Source organism: Planococcus citri, chromosome 1 (genome assembly GCF_950023065.1).
Source record: "Planococcus citri chromosome 1, ihPlaCitr1.1, whole genome shotgun sequence".
Taxonomy (NCBI): domain Eukaryota; kingdom Metazoa; phylum Arthropoda; class Insecta; order Hemiptera; family Pseudococcidae; genus Planococcus; species Planococcus citri.
In genome coordinates this window covers 24,337,447-24,352,763 of record NC_088677.1, presented here as the reverse complement: position 1 = coordinate 24,352,763, position 15,317 = coordinate 24,337,447, and the positions used below count along the sequence as shown (strand labels likewise).

The window sequence follows — 15,317 nt, the reverse complement described above, 5'->3', positions numbered from 1 at the left end:
TTGGCCTCATATACGAGTAAATCATCAGATTAATCAAACGATGTTCCGCATTTTTTTGGTTTAAGAAAAGGATTACTAAAAATGTAGCAATTTATTATGAAAAGCTCTCAAAGCGACGTAAATTCACATTTCATTTATTCATTTTTTACCAAACGCCCATTCCACGTTCTCCGGATACTGGTACCAACTTCAAGAAATACAGCTCATACAATTTTTTTTGCGTTCTTATTTAATTTTTTCCCCTGAAAAAAAAGTAGATATCATGTTTTCAAAATATCTGCTGATTTATATTTATTTTTTAGTCGCCGTTACTTTATAAACTCAGTTTTTTTCATCCCATTACTCGATTTTCAAGTTGCAAATAGGTAACCGAAAACTTCTTTTTAATTTTCTCTTTTGTGACGTGAAATTTATTTTTAGAGATAATTTTTTTCTGATTTGTAACCTTGGAGTGATGCCTTATGATGAAATCACCAGATCTTCAATTTGGGTTCGTTCAAACTATGAGAGCCTCGAAAGGGTTAATAAACGTGGTTACATTATTGGCCATTCAAGAAAATTGCAATTTGAGTTAGAATCTCATTGGTGAAAATCGAGGCTTACGAAGAGTTGTTTTTTTTTTTTTTTTTGAGGGAGTTCATACTCGTAATTACAAGATTATTTCACTCGTTGCCTGGGGTTTTAGATTTGGTTTATGAGGTAGGTGTTTTCAATTAGGGTGATGAATTTTTGAATTTCGGAAGGTTCGTCAGGTATAGTAAGAGGATTTTCTTTTATTTGTAGTAAAAGTCTGATTTGTTTCAGATCAGGAAAGTTGAATTGTACTATGCTGGATGGAGGTGAGTTCGTTTCTATTTTGTCATCAGTCGAATTGAGTCTTCACAACCTCACCAAAAGATGTGAAATTGCGGTTTCAGTTGAAAATTTCTATACCTACTTTGCAGTGTTTCTAACCGAATTTTTTCTTGAAAATATACGCCATGTAGTCAACTTCGGTTGAAAACAATTTTCTCACGATATATCACGAAAGACGCTCAACTACACCATCAACTCGAATTGGGAGCGTATTTGCCAATTTTATCACATTTTACTTCATTTTTATTTAGAAAAATTCAATAATGTCATTATTAGAACCACTGAAAACCCTTTTTTTGGACACCCACTACTCAACCTGGCCAAAATTTGCGTCTACACCAATATCAACTTACAATACATCATGTTATCGGAGTACTTATATTGAAATTTCAGAGAAAGTAAAATTTTTTTGATATACAATAAGAAACAATACATCAGCTATTCGCTGATTGCAAGATAGTTTTTGCATTTGCTTTCGCCATATTGGTTGATGGTTGCATTGGTTGCTAAGTTTGCTTTTTCGTAAATTAGAACATTCAGCTAAATATAACATCATTCGTAAGTACGAGTATACACGAATAAAAAAATATTAAAAATTAAATTCCAAATCAGTCCCGAATTTGATTTTGATGAACAGTAATTGCTGATTACCGTTATGTCGAAATATGAATTATTTTAATGCACGACTTCGTGAATAATTTTATTTTCTATTTATATATGTAGAAGTGCTTTCGATTAGTACTTTACATGGACGTGTTTAAAAAATGAATATTTTTCAGTTACCTTCAAAAGATATGCTTCATGTAATGTTATTTTTCAATTCATCTAGCTTAATGACCTCGATAAAACGTAGGAAACATTAAATTTTTTTCATCTCAATATTTACCTCTCCCCCCTTGTGCAATAACTCGACATTAAAATTGAAAAATGTGGACAACAAATTTAAGGGGTTTTAAAGGCGTTTTTTCAATTTTTTTTTTTTTCAGTTGAAGTGATTTTTATAAGTTTACCTCAATATTTTTGAGAACTTCTGAACTTAGCAAAAGACAATCATATCAACTCGAACCAAACACGAAATTGAGTCCTCTGATTTCACTCATTATGAAACTGTATTCACAAGTAGTGCTTTTTGATGATCAAATGAAATAACCACACGCAATGACAATACAAAAATTTGATAGCTCGTATCATCGAAACTGATCGAACTTAGGGCACTTCTGTTTGTGGAATTTAGTTTCAAGCAACAAGCAGTCAATGTTTGGCAGCCATGCAATAAAAATCTCCTTGAAATTCTTGCACAATATTGTTTATGAAAATAAAATTCCAAAGTTTAGAAAACATCAGCTCATGGAGGGAGGAGGGGGAAGAAGGAATCAGGAGATTAAACGTTAAGCAGTTAATTTGAAATTTCCCCTATGCACTTTTGTTCAAAATGATGAGGTCATTCGGCAATAATTTTTCGCTCGAGGTCCATCGAATTTCAGAAAAAAAAAACATGAAAAATGTCTTACTTATTTATGAACATGTTTTTTTCAAACTTTTCATGGGTAGGAAAGGAATTTAACCATGATCAAAAGAAGAAGCTGAAATATTCATCTCAAAATGATTCGTTTTTTTTATTAGGCCACAATTCAACCACTTTTTCACAGTAATCGTCTTTTAAAATTGTTGCCGTTCGATAAAGCTGGTGAGGAAACTGAACCATTGCAGAATGTCTGCACAAATAAGATTCATTTAATTATAGCAATTAAGTAAGTAATTCTATATTTTTTTCGATAAAATTGGGACAGTCTCATATCACGTAATTCTGAAAATTTGATAAAATATTTTGAAATTTTGACAGAATTATCACGTAAAAAGTTGTTATTGTTAGATATTACCCATATTAAACCTATTTTTTTTTCTCATATTGGAGTTTGGAGATTCTCATAGTTGAGTGAATTCAAATTGAAGATCTGGTGATTTCACCATATCTTCATTAGACATCAAGCTAAGGTTTCAAAACGGGAAAAAAATCGTTCAAAAAAATGTTCACGTCGCAAAAGAAGAACTTTGAAAAAAAAATTGCCTGTTTGCGACTAGAAAAACGTGCAATTGAATGAAAGAAAGCGAGTAGGTAAGTAAGTAACGGCAACTAAAAATAGAAATCAGAAGATTATTTAAAAACGTGATGCTATTAAATTTTGAGGTGAATAAATGAATAAAAACTTTGAAACATTGGCAAGCTGTATTTCCTAAAGTTACCAGTACCTATCCAAAGAACTTAGAATGGACGTCTAGTGAAAAATGAATAAATATGCAAAATGAGAAATTGTGTCACCAAGAGAGAGCTTTTCTCCATAAATTGAAAAAGCGCTTCGAAAATCCAAAAACATTACCATTTTTGGTACCTGATTCACTTACGTAGAAATGAAAATATACAAGAATTAATGGTCATTTACCTGGTGATTTCTTGAGCCAAAATTTAGCTGTTTTTTGAATTACATTTCCAGACAATACGTAAAAGAGTCGATAAATGAATTGGAGATCAGACATGAAAATCTAATCTAAAATCTCAGCTACGAAAAAATATTCATCGTGTGAAAATGGAAATTATCCGTTGTCTATTTTTCATTAGCTAAATTGGATTTTATGCCTGATTTCTGACTCAGTGATCCACCCCACAAGCTGTCTGAGTACCGAATTCAAACAAAAGCAATGCATTTGTCTCACATACCCACTTGACCAAATTTTATTCGCGTTTTGGGAAATTGCTAGCATTTTACTAGCTTTTTGTAGCTAGGTAGCATTAAATCTTGTGTGGTAAAATTGACTTTAAAATATGTAGTCTTTGGAAGAGTTACGCGGAATGGAGCTTTCTGTGAATCCTTCAGACTTTTTTGAGAATGAATTGAACTCTCGAGTTTGAGTTCTTTCAGAAGTAAAGATTTCTGGACAAAAAAGTAATGCTCATAATTGTAGATTGCGAGAAAAAAAGAATCAAATTGAACAAAATACATCTGAAATGACAGAATGTAATTCGTTTTTCTTTTTGTTGTAGACTGGAGTTCTCCAGAAAGGAAAAATCTTGTTTCTAGCACACTTACTACGTCTACCAAAAAAACGTTGAATTCTACATTAAAATCACCATCAAAATCTCCAGTGTTACCGAACGTGGTTAAATTTACTCTTCTTAAAATTTACAAGACAGACACAATATCACAATATGATGAACTGTTCCATATGTTGGTCAATGTAACACGGTGAGTTTTTTTTTTTTTCAAGGTGTTTATACTTACAAGGTTATTACACCGTAACATGGGGGTTTTGGATTGGGTTTGCGAGGTTGGTGTTTCTAATTAGGGTGATGAATTTTTGAATGTCGGAGGGTTCGTCAGGTATAGTAGGAGGATTTTCTTTTATTTGCAGTCAAAGTCTGTTTTGTTTCAAATGAGGACAATTGACGATGTTAGGTGGATGTAGGTTGGAGGTTTTGGTTCTTTTCGGTATTGTATATAGGTGGTTAATTTTTGTATGGCCTATTCTTAGTCTGGTATGAGAATTTCTTCTTTCCAGTTCAAGTGGTCTAGATTTTCCCAAGGAAGGGTTGGTGCCGAGAGAAATCGATTTCTCCAGAGAATTAAATTTGTCTCCAGCAATCCATTTCATTTCAAAATTATTTCAATTTGTAGGATGAACCAGTCGAAGAAGGCGACTTTAACAATGCGCCGCCACTCCTCATCCCTGAAGAAGAAAAACGATTGATGCGAAAAAAAAAACGTGAACGCCGTGTCTTCAACCTCATCAAAAGGGCTAAAATTGCAATTTTCTGTTTAAAATTTCCATATAGGTACTGCCGGGCAGTTTCCAACCGAACTTTCTCCCAACAATTATTATTCATGTAAGTTTTTGGAAATTTCTCCAAACGTCTTTTCTTGAAAATATACGCATTTTTGGTTTTTTAATGGTACTCATTTTTACGAAAATTCTAATATGCGAGAAAAACTGATTTTTTTCTGTCCAAATTACATAGTCAGCTTCGATCGAAAAAATGTTTCCCTCGCGATATATCACGAAAGACACTCAACTACACCATCAACTCGAATTTGGACCGTATTTGTCAATTTTTTCATATTTTACTTCATTTTTATTTAGAAAAATTGAATTCAGAACCACTGAAAACCTTTTTTTTCGTACCCACTATCCAATCTGGCCAAAATTTGCGTCTACACCAATATCAACTTGCTTCTAGTGAAATTTCAAAGAAGTTAAAAATTTTTGATTGCAAGATAGTTTTTGCATTTGCTTTCACCATATTGGTTGACGGTTGTATTGGTTGCTAAGTTTGCTTTTTCGTAAATTAGAACATTCTACTAAATACGAGTAATATCATTCGTACACGAATAAAAAAATATTAAAAATTGAATTCCACAAATCAGTCCCAAATTTGGTTTTGATAAACAGTAATTGCTGATTACCGTTATGTCGAAATATAAATTATTTTAATGCACGATTTCGTGAATGATTCGATTTTATATTTATATAGAAGTGCTTTTGATTATGTAGTACTTTACATGGACGTGTTTAAAAAATGAATATTTTTCAGTTACCTTCAAAAGATATGCTTCATGTTATGTTATTTTTCAATTCATCTCGCTAAATGACCTCGATAATACGTAGGAAACATTAAAAATTTTTCATCTCCATAATAACCTCTTAGACCTCCCCCCCCCCCCCCCCGACAAAAACTCGGCATTAAAATAAAAAATATGAACAACAAATTTAAAAAGTGGTGTTCTTTTCAATTTTTTTTTTTTTAGTTGAAGTGATTTTTAAAAGTTCACCTCAATATTTTGAGAACTTCTGAACCTAACAAAAGACAATTCCATACCAATTCGAATCAAACACAAAGTTGAGTCAGCTCCGATTTCACTCATTGTGAAGCTTTATTCACAGGTGCCTTTCGATGATTCAATGTAATAACCACAACCACTTTCGTTCGACATTTTACAGAGGGTAGAGGGAGGGAGTAGTGGAGAGAAGGGGTGATTCTCGTAATTTTCACGCAATGACACTACAAAAATTTGATGGCTCGTATCATCGAAACTGCTCCAACTTATTAGGGTAAGTACATCTGTTTGTCGAATTTACTTTCAAGCTACAAGCAGTCAAAGTTTGTCAGCCCTACAATCAAAATCTCCTTGAAATTCTTGGACAACATTGTTTATGAAAATGAAGTTCCAAAATTTTGAAAACATCAGCTCAAGAGGGGGTGGGGAAGACGGGAGGAGGAGATCAAACGTTGAGCAGAAAATTGGAAATTTCCCCTACCCATATTCTAACAAGGTCATTCGGCAATCACTTTTTACTAAGCTCCATCGAATTTCAGGAAAAATTCAAATTTTTCATGGGTAGAAATAAGAAGAAACTGTACGATTGCATCTCATAATGATTCGTTTTTTATTGGGCCGATATATGTGCACCATTCAGTAAAAATGCAAGTCTCTAAACGTAAGTAAGTAATTCTTTGATTTTTTCGATCAAATTGACACATTCTCACTTAATTATGACAATCTGATAAAATATCTTGAAAGGATAGAATTATCACGCAAAAAGTTGGTATTGTTAGATTATCACGTACTCGTGTTAGGTATGTACTTATATCATTTTTTTCAATTTGGGAGGGGACGTGTGTGTTTTTACCCCTTTCGAGGTTCTCGTAGTTTGAGTGGTACCTAAATTGAAGATCTGGTGATTTCATCATATCTTCATAAAATATCACTCCTCAGGTTAGAAAACAGAAAAAAAAAAAATCTCTAAAAAAATGTTCACGTCGCAAAAGAAGAACTCTGAAAAAAATTGTTTTTGCCTATTTGAATGAAAAAAATGAGTAGGTAGGTAAATTACAACGTTAAAAAAAGCAGTACGTTATAAGAGGAACGGCTACGTTTTTTCGACTACCTACCTTGCTTTTTTTTCTCTGCTGCTGAATTATGCCGGTGATAATGATTTTGATATCTAAACCTAATAATGTAGACTAAGTTGTTATCAATTACTCTTTTCTTACTCGATAAATAATGAGTTTTACTTGTGGCCATTGCGATAATGTTTTCAAATTTAAACAAGGCCTCAAATGTCATATATTAAGACAACATTTGGTGCTTGAAAAGGAAAATGTTAAAGTTGAGAAGAATCGAACCAGTCGAATTTTTGTTCATTCACATCATGTAATTCGAATTTCAAAACTAATTCTATGTATCATGATCATTCGGAAAATATACATCATACATCACATTTCTTTGGCCAAAGAAACATTAGAAATATTAGAATTCTCTAGTATTCAAGCAAGTTACTGTGATTTCTCTAGTGATAACAAATTTAGCGTATGTACATAACTAGTTAACTACGTACATAATATGTTCACTTCTATTCAACGGATGTAATTCAATCGAACAATTTTAAAGAAATGTAGCAATTTTAGCATTTTTTTTCAAGTTTAAACTAAAAAAGCAACTAGCCAACTAACAGAAAACAGGAGATCGTATGATCGTAATACCCAACACGTGAATATTAATTATTCCAGCATAAGTCGAACGAAGTGGATCCGAACGAATCCGAAGGTAGTCGAAAAAACGTAGGCGTTCCTCTTATAACGTACTGCTTTAAAAGAGTAGAAATCGCCAGATATTTTAAAAACATGATAGATACTATTAAATTTGCATGGGAAATATGAATAAAAACGCAACAAAAATGGGCAAGCTGTGTTTCCCAAAGTTACCAGTACTTATCCAGAGAACGTAGAACGGGCGTCGGGTGAAAAATAAATGAATAAAATGAGAAATTATGTCGCCAAGAGAGAGTTTTTCTCCATACCTTGGAAAACCGCGTCGAAAATCCAAAAACATTGAAATTTTTGGTACCTGATTCAATTATTTGGAAATGAAAATTCACAAGAAATGGAAATTTATTTGGTGATATCTGAGGCCAAAATTTTGCTGTTGTTTGAATTAAATTTTCAGATAACGTGTAGAGTCGATAACTGAGTCGAGAAATCAGAAATGAAATCTAATTTAAATCTCAGCTATGAAAAAATATTCATCGGGTGAAAATGGAAATCATCCATATTGTCTATTTTTCATCGGCTGAATTGGATTTTATGCCTGATTTCCGACTCAGTGATCCATTCCACGAGCTGTCTGAGAATCGAATTCAAACAACAGCAATGCATTGGCCTCATAAATCACGTAATTAATTAGACGATGTTTCGCATTTTTTTTTTTTTTTGGTTTAAGAAGAGGGTTACTAAAAATGTAGGTAACAATTTATTAAGAAAAGCTCTCAAGGCGACGTAAATTCACATTTCATTTATTCATTTTTTATTAAACGCCCATTCCACCTTCTCTGGATACTGATGATACATAATTAATTACATATCCAACTTTAGGAAATACAGCTCACTCATTTTTTGGTGTTCTTATTTATATTTTCCCCTCAAAATCCAATACTTAGTATGTAGGTACTCGTACACATCATGTTTTCAAAATATCTGGTAGTTAATATTTTTAGTTGTTACTTTATAACTTAGGTACTCAGTTTTTTCAAATAAGCATAACTTTTTTTTTAATTTTCTCTTTTACAACATGAATTTTCTATTTAGAGATGACTTTTTTTCTGTTTCGTAGTAACCTTGGAGTGATGCCTTAATTATGATGGAATCACCAATTCCAATTCACCAAAGCGATGCGTGCGAGTTGTTTTTTTTGTTTTTTGAGGGTGTTTATAATTGCAAGATTATTGCACCTGTAGCGTGGAGGTTTTAGATATAGTTTGTGAGGTTGATGATTTCAATTAGGGTGATGAATTTTTGAATTTCGGAAGGTTCGTCAGGTCTAGTAGGAATGATTTTCTTTCATTTATAGTGAAAGTCTGTTTTATTTCAAGACATTTTGCGAAATAAAGTGCTCAGCTGCTTCAGTAACGACCTAATACTGCACGCGTTGAAGCGTCTGAAAAAGGAAAAAGCCAAATCAACCGATCCGAAGTTCAAAGAACTCGGAAAAATCATCGAGTTTCTTGATGAGCGCGTTAAACTTCAGATGAGGACAGTTGAATAACACATCACGTATGTTGGATGGATATGTGGGTTCATTTCTGCAGAATTGGCATGGAGGTTCTAGTTCTTTTCGGTATATTTATGTGGTTATGTGTAATATTTTTGTAAGTCCTATTCCTAATCTCGTAATGAGAATTTTTTATTTTCTGCGCAAGTGGTCTAGATTTTTCCAAGGAAGGGTGGTGCTGAGAGAAATCGATCAAGGGAAGCGAAGAAACATTGTATGGAAACATATTAGGTATTAACCACCTATTAATATGTGTCAAGCAGTCCATTCTACTTCAAAATTATTTTAATTTGAAGGATGAACCAGTCGAAGAAGGCGACGTTAACGATGCGCCCCGATTCTCATCCCTGAACAACAACGGTTATTGCAGAACGTGAGAAAGTAAGTTTATTTATGTTTAACATGGATAAGTATGTTTTTTGGGCAGAGGGTCTGTCCAAAATTGATAGGGTAATCTAATAAATCTATGCATACGATTTAAATACACGCGAGATAGGTATTTGAGTCTTCAACCTCACCAAAAGGCTGAAATTGCGATTTCAGTTGAAAATTCTACATTTTGGTAGCTTCTAACCGAATTTTTTTCCAAAAGTTTTTCACTTAAGTTTTTGGAAATCTCTCGAAATGTATTTTCTTGAAAATAGTACGCGTTTTTAGTTTTTCAATAGTACTCATTTTAACAATTCTTTTTTTTTTTTTTTTTAATACTAGAAAAATAGATATTACATTATTTGTCAACTTTGGTCGAAAAAAAAAATGTTTCTCGCGATATATCACGAAAGATGCTCAACTACACCGTCCAACTCGAATTTGGACCAAATTTGTCAATTTTTTCATATTTTACTTAATTTTTTTTTATTTAGAAAAATTGAATCACGTCATTATGAGAACCCCTGAAACCCCCCTTTTGGGTATCATCTACCTAACCTGGTCAAAATTTATGTCCACACCAATATCAACTTGAAATAGGTACCTACCTACATTATCCAAGGACAACATTTTAGATTTTTTTACCGGTGATAAAAATGCATTTCTTCAAGTTTTGAAAAAAAAAAACTAACAAGGGAATTTTTGGAACTTACTATAATACTCACTGATTTGAACGAAACGAAGCTAGTTCGAAAGAGCATCCTAACCCTGTATAGAAAAGTTAATTTCTAAATTATACAGTATTTTGGCGAATTGTTGAAAATTTTTAAAAATTCAGAAAAGCTGCTGCTTCAGCAAGGCAGTTTTTCAAAATTTTTCATGAAATACAAAACTTAATGAGCAAAGAACCTTTTTTAGAATATTAACAAATGATCAAAAATTTATTTATGAACTGAAATTCCTGTAATTTTACAATAACCAACTGAAACGATTGCGAGAATTCTCAATAAGCACAGACCAAAGTAACAGCTCACAAAAGCGTAATTTTGGACCTTCTGGAGCGATTGAAAGTTATCTAAAAAATCGCTGGATAGGCTCCAAGTATAGCCCATGACTACTAGTTGATTAATGTGTGGAAGTTGGATTGAAGGAATTATTCACATTGGTTAACTTTGCTTAAAAAAATATAGGTAATAAGTATATTTGTCGTTGAAAAATTAGAAAAAATGTTGATTTTTTTCAACTTTCTAAAATTCGCCAAAAACTTGAAAATGAACTCAAGGAGCTAAAAGTTTAGTTACAACGACGGTTTCAGGATATGCTCTTCAATCAAGCTTGGTTTCGTTCAAATCAGAAACTTTGAGTTCAAAATAAGGTTTCCCTGTTGGAGGAAAATCAGTGATAAAAATCTAAAATTTTAAATTCTCTGAAATTGCAATGTAAATTACGTACTATTGTACGTATTTCGAGTCGATATCAGTGTAGAGATGAATTTTGGCCTGGTAAGTTACCCGAAAGAGGCACAGGGGTTTCCAAAATTTTCAACAGTTATTTAAAAATTTGAGTAGAAAAAAATTGACGAATGTCTAAATTCGGATTGATGATGTAGTTGAACGTCCTTTATGATACATCTAGAGGAAAATTTTTCCTTTGAAAAAAGTTTTTGAAAATTTGGTTGGAAACTGCCAAAGTACCCTTTTACGATTAAAAAAAAAATTAATTGGCAAATTTTACCCCTTTTGAAGGGAGTTGGATTGAGATAGCGATCTAAAAATAGCATCCTGGGAGTTTTAGACAATAAGGAACAACTTGCACTGGTTACTTTAAAAATTTGAGGATTAGGCCATTTCACCTAGCTATTTCAACCAGTTACCTGTGCTTTTTTTATCCTCAATATTTCATCATTTTTTGGTAATTTTCAATATGGGTAATTTTTGTTAAGATAAATTTACGAAAAAAAAAAATGATAATAAAAACGAATAAACGTTAATGAAATGTTTTGAAACTCTGAGCAAAATCATGAGAAAAAAATTGCTTACTGAAAGTTAGCAACAATGGATCAAATACGTATGATCAAAATTGAATAAAAAATAAGTAGTTGATCGCAAAAATCACTCACTAAAATTCAAAAATAACACGGCCACAAGCTAGTGATTCAACTAACCACACAAAAATACTTATGGAAGCAAGATGAAATTTTAGGCAACAATTCAGATTATTTTTACATGCTAATGATCTGACAAGCAAAAACGACAAGCGTACGATGCATTTTTTCATCATTTCGTAAATGGGGGTAATGATCCTAATACTGCTTAGATGTGCTCATCATTCAAATAAGTACAATAATGACGATAACGATACCTACTGATTAATTTTTACTTTCATATAATCAATCGCAATACTTCTAATTAAACTGGGTATTCACCTGCTACAATTTCTTACGTGACGAAATCTCCGATCCGAAATTTCGAATCACACGAACAACCTCTTATCATCCGTTGATCCAAAAGTAATCATTGAAGAAAACAACAACGAAAGCAACACCCAATCGTAAAAATTATTTTAAAAAATAGATAATACGCAAAAACACCCACGTAATTAATAATAAGTAAGTATATACTCGAAAGTATCGCCGAAATTGTCAATTTAAGAGATACTCGCGTTTATTCGTCTATTTTTCGAAATACGCACTGTAACGATTCGATTCGCGCTGACTCGACTTGTGTTCGTCGAGTTCGAGTACAACCGTAAACACTACTGGTAAAGCACGTGCAATTTACTTAGGTGGCTGAAGTCTCTCGTAATATTTTCGTAGCGTCGCGAGCATCATCGACGACGAGAGTTCGACAACGCGCGTGGTCAGATTCACCCACGTGGTAGGCCTACACCTGGTAGGTAATAACATATGTAGTAAGTAATCATATAGGTAGGTAGAGGTACGCTGGTTTTGACTCATGTCATGTGTCTTGGTCACACGATCGAAAATCTGACGAGTAAGATCATTTTGATGTCAAATGGTCGAGCTTTTTGTACTCAGGGTAGGAAATTTTTTCAATATTTTCAAGTCTATGATCACGATGAGAGATGGCGAATGGCGCAAACCACAGTTTTACATATAACAGCATAAGTATCCCATTTGATACAAAAATGTTTTAACTGGACGAAGGAGAATCGAAACAGGACCCAAAAATACACCTCTACCAAAAATTTAAGATAGGTATCTACTTATTAAAATTCATAATTTGATTATCAGAGAATTTTGGAAATTCAAATTTAGCTCATTTCTCATGCAGAAAAAAATCAAAAATTGATAAAATCAACACGAATGACTAAAATTTGGTTTGCAGCCTATTTTTGAGCTTTCGAGTCGGTTGGCGATGGTTTCGATCGATTTTGAAGCATCCAGCGAATTTTTGGATTCTCCTACGTTCGAAAAAAAAAACGCTTCAGATAGCTTGAAATGAAAATGACATTCCATACTTTCAAACTCAGATTTACCATCTTATTAACCCTTTCGATTTATTTAAACACATATTTTCAAAATCTTCCCACGCTGTTTGCATTCAAAATTGTAAACGAATTACCATCAAGCACAACAAACAGTTTGGAGTAAGTAAACTTTTTTTTTCTTTACCAAAGGACATTTCAAACTCTATGAGGGTGCGACAACATCACGAGAACGGCCTGCGAAAATTCGTGGTTTCGTTTATTGAAAAAAAAAATAGTTCAAAAAACAAAACACACCCATTATCGCACGTTTTATTTTCAATTATCATCCGGAAAGGGGGCAGTCACCTCAGTTGCTCCCCCCTCGGCCATGTCCCTGCTATCATGGAACCACGACGAGAACATTGAAAAACTGCAAAAGGTAGTGATATTGATGGAATCAAAACAAGAATTACATTAGAGCACGTGGAAAAATATTCTACAAGAAGGCATGCACCAAGCAAGCAATTTTCCTTTTTTTTTCATCCCGCATTGCCCCAAATGAACCCTTGGTAGGATTCAGCAATCAATTTCAACATATAATCTGCGACCAAACGGCAGCTATGTGTTTTAGTAAATTATTTCAGTGGATGCATCACAGTAAAAGTTGACATACAGTTACACACTATACGTATTAGACTCAATTTTTTGAGTCAACGATTGAGGTCTTTCTCAGGCGTATGAATACTGTTAAATTGATTAGAAGAGGTATTGAATGAACCTAATTAGTAATTAATCTCCAGTATTTATGTATGTATTTTTCATCATTTGATTAGGTACAGAAAATGAAGAGAATTCTTCATGTGATCGAAAATTGAGGTCAAAGCCTGCTTGTTAATGCAAAATTGACCGAGGCTTAACATTATGCCAGATATACCTCAATGACAATAAAAAAGATTACAAAATTATCACTGATTAGGCTCATTTCGAATGAAAAAATTCAAAATTTTAAAATTAAAGTGCAAATAAATGTTAATAGGCGAGCCCTGATTTTGATGAAAGTTACAGTCAAGTAAGAAGTTATTACCCAGAGATTTCCGCTGGCTAAAAATATCCCCATCTCTAGATAGTCTTGGCCAGACAAAGAACACAGACATTTAGGGTGAGTCAGTTGCGTATTTTTTTTTCTTTTTGTAATCTCAAGGTCTTACCCTCTAATTTGGTCTTTTTGGTGAAAAAATGACGCCATAAAATTTTTGTTGAAAAGTACAAAAATTAATATTTAGAGGTGACGTCTTTCTTGGGATTTTTAAAACAACCATTAACAAAGTATTGATTATGATTTTTCGGCTGTTGAATTCATTAGGACCCGAATTATGGAATTTAGAAATCAAAACATTCCATTTTCATCATAAGTAACAGCTTTAAAATTGATAATTGTTGATATAACGTCAACTTGGCGTGCCGAAACTTATATATGTATTCACATTTCAACGTAGATTACATACTACATAATACATATACATTTTTTTCTTATGGCTGCCGAGTAGAACAGAATAATGTAGGTACAACCTGAAATTCATACTTTTTTCTTTACTTTTCAAATCTTTCGTATTGACACCTTCAATGAACTTTGGAAGAATTAATGACGAGCTCCGCACCTTCAAAAAAGTGGACTACAGGAACATAGCTGATATATAGCGTCACTAATAATGTAACCTATAGGTAAGCCTGAAGTCTTATTTTTCAAATTGATCGAGGAAAAACTTCAACAGTGTGCAACATCAAAGAGAAAAACCTCATTTTATGAAAAAAATAACAACGTGACCTTCCGTTTTGGTACATTCCAATCCATTATTGTCTAGATTTCAATTTCTTACCAGCAGGTTGAAGTTAAGGGATCAACAATTTTCAAGCCTCCTCAGTTCACAGAGATTCAAAGGCTAACAAGAGATTACCCAGGACCACTGTAGTCGATTATTGAACACTTTGCAGGAGTTTCTGGACAAAAAAGTTGCAGGAAGATATGTCATAACTAAAGTAATATTACTTCAGTCATAACATTAATGCGACTAAGCAAATGGAAAACCAGCGGACCCCTCAAAAAGAGCCAAAAAATGAACGTGTCATCATCAAAATGTTCACATCAGAAATTTTTTTTAATGGGTTTTTCTTTTTTCTCGTCTTTCTCTGGTATGAAATGCATATGTACTTAGAAAAGAGAAGGGTAGTAATTGCTAACAGAGGGCAGACGTAATAATGTAGATAGCTACGCTATAGTCAAAATGCAGTCATGTGTCAGGGATTCCAACTTGGAAAGGAATTTGAAACATTTTCAGGTGATAATACTTCATAGCAAGTTTCTGTCGATTTGAAACTCGCAATTCTCATTAATTTACACTAAAAGTTTTAAAAATGGCTGAAATTCGCCTGATTCGACAATTCTTTATTGATAAATTGAGGTACGGATGATCTAAAGACCATAACAGCATCTAAGACCCACTGTGAGCTGAAAAGAAGTAGTAGGGATTTGAAACAGTAAAACTTGGACCACTAGACGTTAAATAG

At 33.0% G+C, this 15,317-nt stretch overlaps 1 protein-coding gene across 5 annotated transcripts in view; it reads right to left on the bottom strand.

The window, feature by feature from the left end:
• Oct-TyrR (Octopamine-Tyramine receptor) overlaps positions 1–15,317 on the bottom strand; it is a 769,263-nt gene that overhangs the window by 554,198 nt on the left and 199,748 nt on the right. The window contains exon 1 of one of the 5 annotated variants that reach the window (XM_065370687.1): positions 11,749–12,808. The exons of the other annotated variants lie outside the window; for them this stretch is intronic. The gene's annotated coding sequence lies outside the window, so the exon portion shown is untranslated. Of the gene's footprint in view, positions 1–11,748; positions 12,809–15,317 lie in introns of those variants that run through there. 5 annotated transcript variants of the gene reach the window in all.